Here is a 12,918-nt window from a genome sequence, read left to right as displayed (position 1 = left end):
TGAGGCAGAGGCCACAGAGCCATCCTCAGACTCAGCACCTGGGCCAACTTTGCTCCAATGGAGCCTTGGCTGCAGGAGGGGGAGAGAGAGACAGAGAGGAAGGAGAGGGGGAGGGGTGGAGAAGCAGATGGGTACTTCTCCTATGTGCCCTGGCTGGGGATTGAACCCGGGACTCCCGCACGCCAGGCCGACGCTCTACCACTGAGCCAACCGGCCAGGGCCTACAAGAACTTTTAAAACATGCAATGCCTGACTACTTATTCAGGGGCACTGATTTCTTTTCCCATAGATTGTCGAATAAGAAAAAAATGACAATAGCCAACACAGCAATAGTCGTTCAGTGCAAATGACTCAAAATTAAACCTATTTTTTTGTCAGGTCAGCAAAAAATATATATTTTGGTGTGCCGCAGAATTTTAGTAATTAGTGTGCCATGAGATGAAAAAGTTTGAAAAACATTGATGTATAGCATTTTACAGTCAAGTCTCCTTTTTATTTTTTAAAAAGATAATGAAATAATATTGTACAGCAGTGGAAAAGAATAAAATATAGCTACACACATCAAATTTGATGCATCTCAGTAAACAATATTGAGTGAAAAAAAAATCAAGTTGCAGAATTTATACAGTGGTTTTTTCAAAATCAACTCAAAACATTTACAACTACATTACAGATTAAGGATATCAACTTACCTGACAAACTACAAGGAAAAGCAAGGGAATAATAACCCAAATTTTAGGGTAGTGATGCCCTCCAGGAAGGAGCAGTATGACATCTTGGGGTGACACAAAGGAGCCCTCATGGATGCCACAACTAGTCTATTTCTTTTTTTTTCTTTTTTTTTTTTTTTACAGAGACAGAGAGAGAGTCAGAGAGGGACAGACAGACAGGAACAGCGAGAGATGAGAAGCATCAATCATCTGTTTTTTTATTGCGACACCTTAGTTATTCATTGATTGCTTTCTCATATGGGCCTTGACCGTGGGCCTTCGGCAGACCAAGTAACCAGCGACCTTGGGTCCAAGCTGGTGAGCTTTTGCTCACACCAGATGAGCCCGTGCTCAAGCTGGCGAGCTCAGGGTCTCGAACCTGGGTCCTTCCGCATCCCAGTTCAATGCTCCATCTAGTGCACCACCACCTGGTCAGGCCTAGTCTATTTCTTATCCTGGGTAGTGGGCATGTGGTTTTCAACATTTTGTAATTCATCATACCTTATACTTTTTATAATTATTCTTTTGTATTCATTCAGTTTTTAATTTAAAAAGAAACCTAAAAATAAGTAGAGAACATTCATACCTTGATGTATAGTAGATTTTTCTACTGTATTGTGTTTCCCTACTCTTTCTCTATTTATTTTTACAGATTTCTCTATTTTTTTTTTACAGTTTTTTACATGTTTAAATAAATAGATGTTTTATGAAAAACATGAAACAGAACCTGGTACTTTGCTCGTTCTCCATATTAAAACAAAACGGCATCAACAACACAAGGTAAGAGAAGATCAACAAATATGTAACAGGTACCTTTGCTGAAGTAAACCAGAACTGTATAAACACAGATTGTCTGGGCTGGGAGCTCTGAAACAGAGAAACATGGTGCCAGGTTTCCAAAGCATCATCCGCCAGAGCCAGTATTAGCTCCTTACCTTTGCATAACACAAATTCTTTTTAGTCACAACTGTTAAAAATTAGGGCATACTCTTCCCTGTCTCCTTGATCACAGAGGCAATTACTCATTTTTAAATATAATTATCCAGGCACCACTATTCTTCAAAAGAACACCAGGTTGTGTGACTATTCAGTCTATTTCCTGGCCACACTTTGAACCCAGGAGTCTCCCACTAATGAGAGACTTTTGAGCCTTTAGAAAATGTTAAATGAGTCATCGTGCCCCATTACTGAAGTTGGCCAGGCTTCTCAGCTCATAGGGGATGAAAGGTCTAGTGAGTCAGGGAAAGCAACAGTGAGGTCTAAGATTTTAGAACCTGTGAATTTCCCCCTAAATTTAAAGACCACCAACAATGGCCAGCATGTTCCCCAACATACAAACACACTCCCCTTCATTTCCTTCTTCACCAAATCCCAGCCATATTGAGATCCTGAAAGTCATATGTGTGTGTGTGTGTGTGTGTGTGAGACAGTGAGAGAGACAGAGACAGAGAGAGATCAGCTTCCTTAAGCACATATCTACATATCTAACTTCTCTATCTTCTAGATTCCAGTCTATAAAAAGAAAATAGTCTTATATTTTATGTGAGTACCTAGTATAGGAATTTTACTTCCCTAAAATTCAGTATAGAATGCTGGTCATAGTTAAAAATATAGCTAGAAAATAGAAATAATTTACTCAGTTGGTTTTGAGGCATGCACAATAATAAATTTAGGGGCCAGTCCTATCTGTGTATGTTGCAGGAATTCATTTAAAGGGGAAAAAAAACCCCCGGAAAACAAAAATAGTTCACAGCCGTTTATCCTAGAAAATACAAGAGAAAGCCATATTCTTTCTTATATCTTGTTGCTATGGAAAGTTTCACAGTCTGATATGCACCCTAAACTGTTATCAAAAATGAAATAGACGATGCAATAAAAGTGAAATCACCATTATTTTAACATTTAAAATAGAGGTAGCACTTGATCATAAGATTTATAAGATTTCTCTTCTATTAAGATAGAAAATAAGGTGTCTCTATTTGTAATTTTTATAGATGCAGGATCTCTTTGGTTGTCCGAAAATAAAGTGATAAAAGAGGTTATAACAGAGATAACATTCATGGCACCTAAAAATGGAGATGGGGAGATCCACACATAGCAGCTAAAGACAATGGCTGAAAGTGTGTACAGAATACTGACTTGAGGAACCTCACAATTTGTTGGGTTATTACTATGCGCATTTATTTCAACTTCGACGAAAGCAGAGAAACATTTAAGTGTGTAGTGAAACAAGATATTATCTTGTAGGAGCCCAACCTTCTGTACAATTCAAATTAAAGGCCCCCGTGATGAATGTGATCAAAAGCAGCTGGCATTTCTAACAGAAATAAGATCTGAACATTTTGCTGGAACTGCTTATCCTGCTCGCTCTTCAGAGTCCCAGAGAAAGACCCTATTAAGTCAAACCAAATTGTGCCAAGTGCCTTAAAGAGGTGCCTGTCTGCTTTAATTTTGCTGACACTCCTCACTGAGACTTGGTCTAATGGTGAGTGTTTAGAGTTATTAGAAATGCATCTGATAGAAAAACCCATTTCAGCTGCTGCTCTATTATTTTGATGCTGTACAGTAATTTCTCTCATGACTGTTGTTACATAAAAGAATGTATTGGCCTACCAGCTCAAGCCTCTAATTAGGCAACAGTGTAATTTTATATTAATATTGAATTTAAAGAGAAAATTATAAATGCATTTATCTTAAACCTTACCTAATTATTGTTGGTGTACTATTCTAGACATAAATCTACTTTACAAATGGATTTAACAATGCACTGTACTTTTCTGACATCTTAATTTTCTAAACTTGTTGGGTCTTTAATATTTACCTTCCCTTAACAAATGTAGACTAGATGTTTTCAGGCACTTTTTTTTCTTTGCATTGTTACAAAAATAGGTGCTGTAGAAGTGTTACATTTCACTAAGATATTTAATGTTGAAAGGATGAACCAATCAGAGAAACTATAAGCAGGGTCAAAATTAATCTTAGGAAAATAGAGAGTTCTTTTTACAAACAGGTGACCACTTCCAAATTAGCTAGAAAATCAATGAGATGAAAATAGTTGGCTTGTGAAATACAAGAAACCAAACAAACAAAAAAGAATCACAATTATATCCCTTCATTCATTTGTGTCTATTTTAGTCACACACAGTTTTTTCTCTCAACCCCAGCTATTTTCATTTCCATCTTTGTTCACTGTATTTGATATTTTCTGTCCTGGATCATCACAACCCGTCACTGGCCTGCAAATGCCCAGGTGACCGGCACCCAACTGTACTCCTGCCTATTTTCCCTGACCATGCTGTCATTCCCAACACTGCTGATTTTGATTCTTGTTCTAGCTGATCAACTACTACTTCAGTACCACTGGCCTGTTATTACCCTCTTCTCTAAGCAGTAGGTTTCCAATTTTATAAGTTATCATAAAATAAGTATCCCCAGAGGCTGGTAGGGTTTTATCTATAATATCATTTAATCAGAAACATTGCTATAGGGTAGATCGAATTGTTCTCTTTTTTTCTTCCACATAAAAAGTAAACATATACAACATAATTGAACGACAAGATAACCTGGACTTGTTATCTTTGAATATATGTATCCTGATTTATTGATGTTGCCCCATTAAAAAATAAAATTATTAAAAAAAAAAAAGTAAACATTCAGAAAAAAAAATGGCTTGCCTAAATGTTTCACCGCTTCTAAGTGTCATAGACAGGATTTGAACCTTGGGTTTAGCTACTTTGCAACAAATATTCTTTAGAGGCCTTAAAGCAACTTAGTGAGTTGTCAGCCTGGAGACTAACAAAGCAAAATGGTGTGTAAAGGGATCATCTAAGAAGGAATAAAGGGTGAGTCTATGAGGATAGGATGAATTAGCACATTTGAGGTGAGGCCTGAGATATTTTGAGATGTTGGTGTTGATGTCAGATGAATCTTCCTGAGTGGACAGCAGGCTATGACAGATCAATGAAAAGTAAGATGGGGTTTAGGGCAGTGGTTCTCAACTGGAAGTGATTTTACATTCCCTCACCTCCTCCCTCCTGGGAACATTTGACAAGGTCTAGAGACATTTTCAATTGTCACAACTTTAGGGAACGGGGGTTGGTGCTACTGGCATCCAGTGGTTAGAGGCCAAAGATGCTGAAAAATATTCTATAATGCACAGGATAGCCCCCACCACAAAGAATTATCTGGTCCAAAATCTCAATAGTGAGAAATCCCGGGCTGGGGTGATTTGGAGGTATCAGAATGGGAAAACATTGCTCAATATGGTCCATTTCACTCCACTGATTTTTCTTCGTGGGGCCAAGTATTTTTACTTATTTATTAAGTAAGTATTTTACTTAATTATTTCCAGTGAATTATATTTAAATTATTTAAAAATGCATGAAGCATTTTCAGCTGTTCATTTCTGACAGGTTGATAGCAGATTCCCTGTTACACTGTAGATGCAAAGTCTTTAGTAATCTATCTTCTCTGAATGTACTTTGATCCTAGTGACTTCGAAGTTACTACTAACTTAAAAATAGCACTTCACTTTGTCTGTGATGGAAGGTACATCCTCACTCTTTCCATTGTTTCTAAACCAGGGGTAATAATAATCATAATCATAATCATAATCATAATCATAATAAAAGTGCCTGTACTGCAACCCCCTCTTCTGTTTGTGCCAAATCCTATAGCTATCTGGGATGCTATTATGACTGGTGACAGAAAACAACTTCTCAGAATGTGATATCACATCTCTAGTCTTTAAGTAGAGCTACTTCTTCTTCATTCTCTGTAGGTTTCCTTTCAAAACAACATAATGAAATCATTCTTTTCCCCTCCAAGATGGAATCTTAGATATAGCAGTGTATCAGTGGCTCATATATTCATCAGGCATTTTTTTTGAAGATAAGGTTTCTTCTGTGTCAAATATGAAAAGGCATTTAAGTGCTATCTCTCTGACTTATTCTCCTGTGCTTTTTCCTGTACTTGTCCACATTATTCACAGCAATACCTGCACTTCTTTCTTTCTCAACAGTGTGGCTTTTCAGCTGGGCAGCCCCTGGTGGAAATGATCAGGGAGGATTTCATAAAAAGATTGCTTCTCCAGCACAGCTTTCGTTCTCTCTCCTAACAGATTGAATGGGAGCAGTGTATACAGCAAGGAGAATGTTTACAGTCTTCTTTATCAAAATCCCCTCCTCTGGAGATCTTGAAAAATGAATCACAAATAAAGTTTTGGGTTTTTTTCCCCATTTCAGCCATTGATATGCCATTCAGTGTTGAAGGATATTGATTATCATCTCGGGTAGAGAATAGAGCACAAAGATAGAGAGGAGCAGTTGCCGCCTTGCTCACTTTCCTCTGACAAGCTGATGCCTTCACAAAGCAGTCACTCAGAGACATGTCCCTGGGGAGCTCACCGTGTCCTCATTTGCTGGGAATGATGTGAGCCGCCTCTCTGGCCTTCCCCATCCCTAGACAAGGTACCTGATGCTCCACGGATGATGGAGGGGAATGATCAGGAAGATCAGCTATCCAACAATTATTCACAAAGTGCTCACTTCTAACCAAGATATAATGAGGATTGTGCCCAGTGGTCTGCTCCAGACCTACAGCCATTGTAACTGGCATCATAGTTAAATGCAAAAGGCCAGAAACCAGAGACAGTATTTTAAGGATCAAAGGTCAAGAAGTACACTGCACTTAAGTTAAAAACTTCTCATTTCCAGGTAACCCCATGAGCTGAGTCTATAAGAGAGGGGCAGCGTCTGCTGGTGAGGTGTGTCTCATTTGTGCTTCTGTAAGTCATCTCTCTCTGCTTCTCCCTCCTCCCCACCTCTTCCAAAAGATTTGCTCTAATACAAACAGGTGCTCTTTCTCCATATAACGTTTTCCCTTTGCTTGACATGTTTTTAGCAGTTTTACCTTTGTTCTTCTATTTATTAGGCACTAATTGCATGCTAGGCTTAGGCATACTGACATTTCCAGGAAGTGGATACTATTATTAACTCTCATTTCAGAGGTAAGAGACTATGATTTGGATAGTTAGCAACTTTCCCAGAGTTAGACAGAGGAAGTAAGTGGTGGCATTAAACTTTGAACCTCTGTGGTTTAACTTCGGACTCCGTTATGTCTACACCAGGGGTCCTTAAACTACGGCCCGCAGGCCGCATGCGGCCTCCTGAGGCCATTTATCCGGCCCCTACCGCACTTCCAGAAGGGGCACCTCTTTCATTGGTGGTCAGCGAGAAGAGCATAGTTCCCATTGAAATACTGGTCAGTTTGTTGATTTAAATTTACTTGTTCTTTATTTTAAATATTGTATTTGTTCCCGTTTTGTTTTTTTACTTTAAAATAAGATATATGCAATGTGCATAGGGATTTGTTCATAGTTTTTTTTTATAGTCTGGCCCTCCAACGGTCTGAGGGACAGTGAACTGGCCCCCTGTGTAAAAAGTTTGGGGACCCCTGGTCTACACTATCTGACAGACTGGCTTATTCTACCCAACTAGAGGAATGAAGTAGTATTTGATGGACATTTTGCTCTCTTAACCACCCTGATCATTATTGCTACAGGAACTAAGAAATGGTATGAGCCATATCCCCACCCTCATGATTAATGAACTCATGATTGATTACTTACTATAGAGAATGGATAGTTCTTAATTTTTTAGTGAAAAGAACTGAGCCCTGACTCAGAGTAAATAGTTGAGAAACTGGAATCAAATAAAAATTTGGGGGAATGTTTTATTTCTTCAAAAACAAAGTATGTCATAAATAAATCAAGGGTAATTTTATTTATTTACAACCTCATACTTAGCATTAGATAAAAGAAAGTCCCAAAGGCTCCTCCTGCCTGGCTTTTTGCTATTATTATACCTAACAGAGAGGTATGAAGCATAAGATAGCTTTCTTCTCCACTTTTTTATTTATTTATTCATTTTAGAGGAGAGAGAGAGAGAGAGAGAGAGAGAAGGGGAGAGGAGCAGGAAGCTTCAACTCCCATATGTGCCTTGACCGAGCAAGCCCAGGGTTTTGAACTGGCGACCTCAGCATTCCAGGTTGACGCTTTATCCACTGCGCCACCACAGGTCAGGCTTCCCCACTTCTTGAGATCACTTTCCAGTGGTAGCAACATTTTATCTTGGAATGTTTGGGGCAGGTGGGCTCTGGATCGCTGTCTGTTGCTCCTTAGACATGTTTGTTTTCCCATGTTGCATAAATGAAGTGACTTTTCTTTCTTCTTTGTTTCCTGAAGAAACCTGAATTTTGCTAAGAGAAAATTTAAGGCCCCCTGTTGCTAAGAGTAAAAGAGATTAATGGATATTTAAATATATTGAATAAAAATTATACTTGGCTGAATGTGAGAATGGCAAACATAAAAAGGACCATTATAATATATTCCACTTCTCTTAATTTGACACTAAGCTGCTTGCTTCCTTAATACATAGTCAACATCAGCTCACCAGAAGGCTGGTTGTTAAGAAACTAGCTATTAAATATTAAAGCTCTATCTACGTAATTGAATGTTTTTGCTATGGCTGTATTCTAAATATATGCTATTCAGATACTGTCCTACAAAGATATTTAATTACTGACATCTAATCATGTTACTTCTGTTTCTTTAACCAAACAAAAACATAAAGTGCTAGAAAGAAAACAGTTTCATTTTAAACAGCAATGTTTTGTTAATCTTAGCAATAAAACCAAACTCAAGTCTCCAAATGAAATCATCCCATTTTTAAAGATGGGACTTCTTGGTTTGGTAATCCTTGTGTAATGCTGAGAAAGATGGCTATGCTTAATGTATTAAGACATCCCCACAAATAATGCATGCACTAAAAGTTAATTATGCCCATTTATTATGTCAAAATTAAATCTACACTATGAAATCCCAAGGAGAATTTCATAGTCAACTACGGAGTCTTTATATAAATGTTTATGACCATAACATTTTTAATATCATAGACAATTTGGGAAGACATTAAAGGCAACAGTCAAATAGTATCTTTTACTTGTAGAGCATTTGTACAAATCCACGAACATTACCTCATTCTATCATAACAGCAGTGCTATGTAGTAGGCTGGCAACATGTTGTTCTGATTTTACATATGGGGGAAGTGAGGCCACAAAAATTTATACGACTTGTAGTTCACACAAATTAAATGGCAAAATTGGAATTATAACCCAAGGCTCTTAATTTTAATTTCTGAATATTAGAAACTAGATTAAGTGTTAGTAGTTTTATAATAGTGGTTTCAGATGTTGAATCTTACTTTATTATAATTAAAGAGATATTGTTTAAAGTCATATGGCAAAAGTGACTTGACCAATAAATATTTTTTTCTCAAACCAAAAATGGTGAAATTTCTAATTTCATGCAAATACTGAAAATAGGAACTTGGTTAAAAAAAACCCCAAAAAACAACAACAACAAAAAAACTACACAGCCATCTTTGTTAAAGGGTAATATTTTAGAAAATAAAATTTATTTCCTGACTTTTGTTCTTATCCTCATTTTGTTTCCTCTTACAAATAGGTTAATATCTATCAAAGATAATTAAGTGAATTCTCTCTAGTGTCTGTGAATATCTTCAGAAAGAAGTGGAAATGATGTATATTGAATTCTGGAATAATTTTCTAAGGGTACCACTCTTGAGCACTGATGAGATGATTCAGTCTACATTTAAAAGGACGGAGTTAGGAAATTTGACGTTTGATCATTTCTTAAGAAATTATATGTAACCTTATATTATCTTAGCTCTCATTAAGACACTCAAAATAAATCCACTAACCAGTTTTATAATTTCATGACTGGATTAGAATATCAGTCTATTAATCTAATAGATCAGAGAAAGCCCAGCTAAATAGGTAGGTGTTTAACTGTCATGAATATGTGAATTCAACTTTCAGAGAAATTTAATTCTATCTGCCTGGATCAAAATTCTGATGTAATTTTTCTCATTTTCTAGACCAGGAGTCAGCAAACATTCTATGTAACGAGTCAAATAGTAAATAGTTTACGCTTATAGGGCATATTGTCTTTGTTGCAAGAACTCAGCTTTGCTATTGACACACAAAAGCATTAAAAGAAAAAAAAATAAAAAAAAATAAAAAAAATAAATAAAACTGTGTTCTAATAAAATTTTATTTAAAAAAACAGATGGTCATAGGCTGTGGTATGCTGATTCTTGACCTAGACCTGGTTTTGTTTTTCTGTGAACATTATGGCAACATGTTGAATTTGATTGCATTTCTCCAACTTTTTGTTTTGATGTCCATAAAATAAAAATCCATTTATTCTATTTTATAGTTGTAACAGGGAATAAATGTGCTGTATAACTGATGTTAGTCTGACTAGTCATAGAATAGAGCTAAAAAAGAATATACTAACAATCCAGCTTGTTACTTTTACTGGTGGGCCTGCTCTCATTAGCTCTCAACACGTCTTTTTGATTCCTTCATTCTTTTATTCTAGCCTCGCAACTGGCTGGTGAGTAAAAACAAACACACGGGGCACCAAAACCCACTCTCATGTTCTGTGGTTCCACAACCAGGAGACTCTCAGGTTTTTCCTAGAACCAAAGGCCCACACCAATGCAGCAAAGCTCACAAAGCCCCTCACCTCTGTTCCCCTTCAGCACCCGGCCCTCTTGGCTGCCTCCCTCCTCTGCAACAACGTGGTCTCTGCCAAAATGGCCTCCTACCTACCTCCTCCTTCTGCCTTCTTCTTAAAACCTTTTGGTGTGAACCCCCTCCTCCAGCACACGTTAGCATAACCAAGCCCCTTCCCAAGCATGAAGGTAATTAACTGTATCAGCTAGGCAACACAATCACATGGTCAGCAGCCATGTTTAACAATAGAAGAGAGCGCAACTAAATAACACAAATTTTACAGACTTATTTGCCCCACATCAGCCTTCATCCTCACTTCCACCACACTAAGACTTGCAGTTCTGATTCTCGCTCCAGGCCAAGAGTTCACTGACTGCAAGAATGTGTGGACACTTGTTAGAGAAAACAATAACTATAGTTTACAAGTTACTTGCTATATTCAGTTGTGGTAACAACCAAAGAAGGACACTCTGACCTTCAGATATGCCAGCTCTGAGACATCTGCTGACCTTCAATCAGCTATCTGAACACACTGGGCTTGTTGTCATGTAGACCCACTCAGCAAAGAACTCTCAACACCTCTTTTTGATTCTTTTGTTCTATTGTTTGTTTGTTTGTTTATTTCCCCTCATTCCCCCTCCATATAAAAACCCCTGCCTATGCCAAAAAAGGAAGCTGGGTTTTTGAGGACAGGAGTCCTCCCCATCTTCTCAGATGGCTGGTACTTGAATAAACCTCTTTCCTTCTCATCAGCACTTGTCTTATGACTTTGGCTTTTCATAGTGAAAGGTTGCCCTACCTATGGGCTATTTTTCCAGTTTCATAGTCAAATAATAGTGTTAAAGTTAAATAGTCCTTACTATTTTTTTAAGATTTTATTTATTGATTTTACAGAGAAAGGAGGGGTGAGGGAACGAGAAGTATGACCTCATAGTTGCTTCAGTTTAGTTGTTCATTGATTGCTTGTTGTATGTGCCTTGACTGGGCAAGCCTAGGATTTTGAACTAGTGTGCTCAGCATTCCAGGTCTATGCTCAGTCCACTATGCCACTTCAGGTTAGTCCAGTCCTTACTATTTTTTATGACTTTGTTTTCTTCAAACATTTAGTTAGATTTATTGCACATCTGCTAAATAAGTAGCAAAACTGGGCACTAGAGAAACAATTTAAAGACTCAAGGTAGCTCCTTCTAGGAGAAAATAGCCTGTTAGGGTGACTTTTATAAACAAAATGTATCCGAGTGTTATGCAACTAACATGGACATGTGAAACAGGAGACTGGGGCTTTGAAAAAGAGGTGTGGTAGACAGAACAATGGTCCCTGATGAGGTATGTGTCCTCATCACCAGATCCTGCGAATTGTTGCTTTGCTTGCAAAATGAACTTTGGAGGTTAATTGAATGATTTTGAGATAGGAAAGAGTAGCTTGGATTATCCAGGTGAGCCAAATGTAATCTGAATAGTCCTAAAAATGGAGAGAGGAAGGCAGAGCAGGTGGTGATGGGGAGAGATGTGAGGGTGCACAGATCAGAGTGCTCTGGGGTGGGGGTGGGGGGTGGACACGCACCAGGAAATGCATACTGCTTCTAGAAGATGGGAATGCAAGGAGTTGGATTCTCCTCAACCACCTTCGGAAGGAACGAAACCCTGCTGGCAGAACTTTAGGGCTTCCGACCTCCGGAACTGTAAGATAACAAGTTTGTGTTGTTACAGCTGCAGTAGGAAACCAACTGGGAAAGCGCTCATTCCTCTGAGGTGGAGTAGGATTAGAAAGAGTCATGGGAAGGGGTTTCTGGACTGCATTTGACAGGTAAGTTAGTGTTCCGGAGGCGGGAGAGGGTGGGGGAGGAAGGCAGTGTAAGAACATTCCAGGCAGTATAAGAACAAACGTGGAGATGCACAAGTGCTCGGTGTGTTTGGGCAATTTGGGGAAATTTGGTAATTCACTGGCTAGTTTAACACTGAGGTTCTGTTCCTGCTGGGCCACGCAGAGAGCGGGTGGACATGAAGGAGGAAGTGATACGTCTGTCGTCTGTCAGCCATTGAGGCGGCAAAGTGCTCCTTTCTTTTCTTTTGTGCCCCTAAACCCTCTGTGTTATGTCTGGAAGAAAGGGGACCAATCAGCACCTCTGCTCGCTGTCACTGAAATTTGGTTGCTGTAGGCTGCTGCTGTGTCTCCCCATCTCGGCTGTCGGTCAAGTGCAACTCACAGCAGCAGGGATGGGGGAAACGTGGCAAAAAGTGTGTTCTGGCATTGCTGTTCCTTTACTGAGTCAACTCATTTGGACCAGAAAAAACTCTGGGAGCCTACCCTAAAAGAAAAGATAGCCAGGTGGCAGGAGAGAGCATACACAGCTCAACAACTACTGCTCTGCTCAAAGCAGCTCACTGCCCCTTAGCCGGCAAAGGCAAAAAGGTGTTGGTGCTTTTAAGCAGGGACATTAGTGAATATACACAGGCATCCTTCCTTAGCTTTGCTTTATTGTGTTTACAAGTGTTGCATGTTTTACACGTTAAAGGCAACCCTCCACCAGCAAAAAAAATTATGACTCACTTTTATTGTAAAACTAGCTTTATCGTGATGGTCTGGCACCAAACCAGCAATATCTT

The sequence above is a fragment of the Saccopteryx leptura genome, chromosome 5 (genome assembly GCF_036850995.1).
Source record: "Saccopteryx leptura isolate mSacLep1 chromosome 5, mSacLep1_pri_phased_curated, whole genome shotgun sequence".
In the NCBI taxonomy this organism is placed as follows: Eukaryota; Metazoa; Chordata; class Mammalia; order Chiroptera; family Emballonuridae; genus Saccopteryx; species Saccopteryx leptura.
Note: the sequence above shows the minus strand (reverse complement) of the source record.